Genomic DNA, 5,871 nt, shown 5'->3' with positions numbered 1-5,871 from the left:
TTTTGGATAAGGTAGCAAGAAAAATTCGAAATTTCCTACACATCCTAGGCGCACATGTAGAGGGAGGACAAGGATGGGGCTTTGCCAAGTGGTTCATTTTGGCCAATGAGCATTTAGCATTCAGATTTTTATGATAAGCTAAGGGATGAACTTAAGAGGGCTTTGGGCTGAAATAAACTCCCCACTAAAGGCTTGGGCCGTGGCCCTTAAAGACATAAGGACCAAAGTTTTATTCTCTAATAGTTCATATTTTTCAATTACCTTTCTAAAGATTATCTAGGATTTTATTAAGGGATATAGTTTAAAATTAAACCTCTCCTACATTTACATGTAATTTGATTTCATAACATGGCCCCAAACTCCCATTTGTAATTTAAATAATTTCTTAATCATTGCTATTCCATATAACCACTAGTTAGTAGTTAATGTTTCTAGATACAAAGTAATTAAAAGTATTGAAATTCACCCTACCCTAGGGATATGTATGAAAATCGAGTTCATGACATGCACTCCCACTTCTAATGGCAATTTAATTTAGCTCCTAATTCTCACGGGGTGTTAAGACTCCTCCAAGCAATGGAAGATCAAAAAGCTCCATGAACATCCATTTTTCCTCAAATTTTTGCAGCTGAAATTGAGCAATATCTCCCCATAGAATCGGTTTCAAGGTTCAAGAGTGGTACCAATGTGTTTAGAAGGTGTTTTCCATCACGATTCAAAACAAAAATCGTTGGATTCGGTGGAGAAACGGCTAAGTTATGATGAAATGAAATTTTTGCACAATGAAGGTAATGGAGGGGCTGTCACCGTGAAGAAGAAGGAGGGAAGGAGAGAGAAAATGAGAGGAAAATGGGGTTGTGAAGTCACTTAAGTGATTTATGACTTAGGTGGGTCCCACACGCGTTTTAAATTTAATCAATCACCTAATTTCGACCACAAATTCATAACCTACATATTTTTCTGGTTCATGACATATTTTTGTTTCCTAAAAATAATGATAAAAATTTCACGCTTATCGGTACAATTATACCGCAGTATTTTTACACTGGAAAAATCACTATTCATCAAAATTTTTGAAACTTGCCTACCCACTCAATTTTTCATTCTGAATCCATTTCCAGGGTTATTTTTATCATCTGAGACCTTTTACTAAATTTTTATCTTCCTAGGGTTGCGTGTTGGCTAATTACCGTTTTGCTCTTTCTTTGTATTTTGGCCTAATCTTTAGGATTTTCACTAATCCTTCACTTAATCACTCACTTAATATTTTAATACTTAATTTAGAATTCCGAGGTGTTATAATCACCCCCACCTTTTAGAATTTTGTCCGCAAAATTAACATCCTAACGATCCCGTAACATGGGGTGTAATCGAAGAATCTTATCTTTCCACTCTCTACTAGCCTTCTTAGGCGTGCATCTTTAAAATTTTACATTCGTCACAGGCATAACCTCGTTTTTGTGGTATCCATCATTACTCAATCCTTCACAAACTTGATAATTTCGGGGATCTGGCCACTTAATTCATTATATTTTCACTGTTTCCATAAACCACTGTTGCATTTTCGTTAATTGTAGTTCATAATATACCCATCTTACCAACTTGACACTTATGGTGCCACGACCTTTAATTTACAATACTTTAAGCTTTTCATGGTTTACGATTGCACTTTCACTAATTTATAGGTAATATATAACCACATTACAATTTGTCTGTCTCACTTCATCTCATTCTCATCTTTTCATTCTGACCCAATGTCGTTCCCAAAAGCATATAACCGTATCTATAATAGACTCTAATCGTTCTTATGTATACTTACTGATTATTCCTGGAATGCTTCCAACTCACACTTTCGTTAGTACTTAAATTCTCCCGTTGTCCTTACTGTTTCGACAATACCCCAACATACCAGTCCTTTCCATTACTATTACTACTCTTATCATTTCGTTGTTTTCCTAGCTTTCACCCAAGCACATACTTTCTATTTTCAATGGCACTTTGTCGTATCCTATAATTCCGACTCACATTAATTTCTATACTTATATACTTTATTTCTCCTTGTCACGAGTCTTCACCTCTTCTTAGGTACTCACCACCATATCTTTCTCTTTGTGATGCAAAACTAACAATCCTCACAACAGCTCATACTCCCTGTCAGTCATTTCCAAGTCTTCTCCCACAATTCTATTCATGAATCTCTCCATCTACAACATCATATTTATAATTTACACTCCATGTTAACCTGTTTATCACTTAACCGTTTAAACTCTATAAATTTAGCCCTCTCGTAGCCTAACCTCAACATCCATCAATGCCTTCCGCATTAAAGGCCTATTCCCTAATCTCTTTAGCAATTAACACTTTCTACTCCTCATTCTGTAACACTGTTATAGATTTCAACATATTTTTCATTCGATGTCAAAGTTGTAATTTAAACACTTGTTCCACTTATTTGTACCTCAATTTCGTAATCATCGACATTTAATCCTGGATGTCCAACTCAACATACTATACCATAATCCTCACATATAAGTCTCCTTATATTACTAATCTCCAAGCATAATCGTTCTATCACCTGGCACTACTTTCATCCCTAAACAAATTTCAAAATTTTATCAATACCATGTATCTTCCAAAGATATACCTCTCTCACTTAGCATGTATCACATACCGTGCTCCAAGTCACTCCATTGAGTTATCAACCTTTCTTGAATCACTAAAATTTAAGTCACTGGTCCTTATTAACATTTTCACCTAATTCCATCACAACTAACTCCTTATGAAAGGCCATCAGGCCACCATTTTAACTACACATTTATTCCTCATTAGTCCCTTCCAATACAACACTCACTCAATTCATCAATATTAACATGTTGCTATTTGTATCATAAGGCAATAATTCCCGACAATCTTCACACTTTCCTTGGAACCTAAAATTCATATCACCAATACTCGGTGTACATGTACCCACATGTCCTAGTGCTCGGAACTTACACCTCAAACTACCTTCTCATGACGTCTCATATTTTATATTACACTCGATATATTTCTGTTCACATAAAGTTACCTGATATCTTGTGTTGCGTTCTTCACACGACACAATCCTCCCAATACGGTGGGTAAAATATCCCCAGGTCAAACCCCTCGAGCTCTAGCTGTCCTACGGGCCCCAGATGTAAATGACCCACCGATCAAAGAATCTGCCCTTATGATTCACGTAGTAATAGGTAATCTACCACCAGTTGCCCTTGTGCTAGGAGCATCACCAATTGTTTCTTATCTGTGCATTTATATAAAACACCTCAACTATATTAGCAATCCCATCAATGCGGGATACTTCCTCGTCTCATATTACTCCTATTAAATACTAATAGTCTCCGGGAACATAATCCGCACGGAGATAGCTATACACTCTGGGCACATAAGCCGCACAGAGAAAGTAATATCAATTCATATAATGTGCACCCAGTGCATAGGGAAATTCATATATATATTATATCCGTATATAATGGCAAAACGTGTACCTAGTACACCCCAGATCACACCTGGACCCAGTCCATTTGGTGTCTGTATCATTTCCGTATATAACGGCCAAATGTGTTTGGTATATTCACATGGGACGACCCCCCATAATAGTAGTAGTGGTATAATATACACATATTACATATAAGTAAATTCATTATACTTCCTCGTTTGATTCTCCCCACCGATAGTTTACTTTCCTCTTGGTTAACCCTCAGACCTGGTTTATAACATATTCAGTAATATAATAATTCATATTCTCTTCACAATCTCGTACACATTCCCTAACTCTTAATAGTTTCTTCTATCATGTTACCGTTCAAATCATATAGAACTAAGTGCATCATTAACACAATTTATAATTTTATTGTACATCAGTCCTTGCACTAATGATACAATTCACAATTTTTCTGTATATCAGTCCTTGCACTGATCATACAATGCACAATTTATTGTACATCAGTCCTTGCACTGATGATACAATTCACAATTTTATGTATATCAGTCTTTGCACTGATAATGCAACACACAACTTTATTGTACATCATCAGTCCTTGCACTGATAATACAATACACAATTTTACTGTACATCAGTCCTTGCACTGATAATACAATACACAACTTTCTGTATATCAATCCTTGCACTGATAATGCAACACACAACTTTATTGTACATCAGTCCTTGCACAGATAATACAATACACAACTTTATTGTACATCAGTCCTTGCACTGATAATACAATACACAACTTTCTGTATATCAGTCCTTGCACTGATAATGCAACACACAACTTTATTGTACATCAGTCCTTGCACTGATAATACAATACACAACTTCATTGTACATCAGTCCTTGCATTGATAATACAATGCACAACTTTCTATATATCAGTCCTTGCACTGATAATGCAACACACAACTTTATTGTACACCAGTCCTTGCACTGATAATACAATACACAACTTTATTGTACATCAGTCCTTGCACTGATAATACAATTTCATCATTCAATGGTACCCTAGTCCTTTCACTAGTCATATCATTTTCACACTCAATTTCATTTTACTCTTATGCATGTATCTACACTTAATGTAATTACCTATCAATTTTCGTCACACTAGATGAGTATTATTTAGAAAACATTTCTAAAATTTCATACCTTTAGCTATCCTGAGGTTTTCCTCCCCAGTAAGTGGCTCATATATATAAGTCTGACCTCCTGCTTGAGACCCATCAATTTTCCTGCGCACTTCCACCCTTGGTGGCTGTAGAATATTCATTACATTGAAAATACATCCACTCCGTCCATCAACCCATATCAAATACCAAATGATTTCACAAGCATACTACTATTAGTGGTACATATACATAGATCACTAGATCATAATTCCTTTACAATTCTCATTACTGTCTTACACATGACTATACATTTCAACCATCCTATTCATTTATCACTGACACGTCTCCCAATTTAAATCGACATCCATTAACTACAATAGTGCCTTCATCGTACATTTATCTTATGTCATCCATGGTGATTTTCTCAATTTCATCCTTCTACACATACTACGTAATTACTTCATCTCACTCAACACTAACTCCTTATGGATTTCAATCCCATATTTCAATGTCTCTCAAATTAACAATTCACCAGCACAATAATTTCAAGTGGTCAAATCCCTTAGGATTAGACATCAAATATTCCATTTGTTTCTCTACATTAACCACCCCAATTTATTCAAGTGTACACCATCTATCAGGGACTTATAACTTCTAATCAAACATAAAATATTCAAACTCATACTAAGCATACATGTTCACATTTTTCAATAATCCATCAGGTTCTAAGTCACTCACCTTAATGAAGTCCATTCACCAAGTCCACCTGTACATAATTATTGTACTACACTACACAAGCATAAGAATCTTACTAATACTATCTTCATACTATACACTCCTCTCAAATATATATTTATTATCCACAGTACTACAATTTCACCTATGCTGATACTGTACATATCATAGGTTTGTTTATGATTTTTACTTATAATACAACTTTAGAATTTTCCTCTACAAGGTCAGACAAAACATTTAAGTCTGTTTCCCTTAAGTTCTATAATATTCACATTTTACATAATGCCATCTCTTGTCCATGGAGCAGTCAATACTGCAGCCACAACATCAGGCTAAGGACTTACACCCGGTGCTTCAGGGTTGCCACGCACAGTGTTGTTAAAACGTCGAGTCAACTCGGTAGAAACGGACGAGTTTACGTTTTTTGTTCCAAAATCGTATTGAAACGTTAGTTGAAACGGAAATTGAGCTGACTCAGTTGAAACGACGAGTCAA

The sequence above is a fragment of the Gastrolobium bilobum genome, unplaced genomic scaffold, assembly GCF_033153095.1.
Source record: "Gastrolobium bilobum isolate Gb01-03AN ecotype WA unplaced genomic scaffold, APGP_CSIRO_Gbil_v1 utg6655, whole genome shotgun sequence".
Lineage (NCBI taxonomy): Eukaryota > Viridiplantae > Streptophyta > Magnoliopsida > Fabales > Fabaceae > Gastrolobium > Gastrolobium bilobum.
This window is presented reverse-complemented; position numbering follows the sequence as displayed.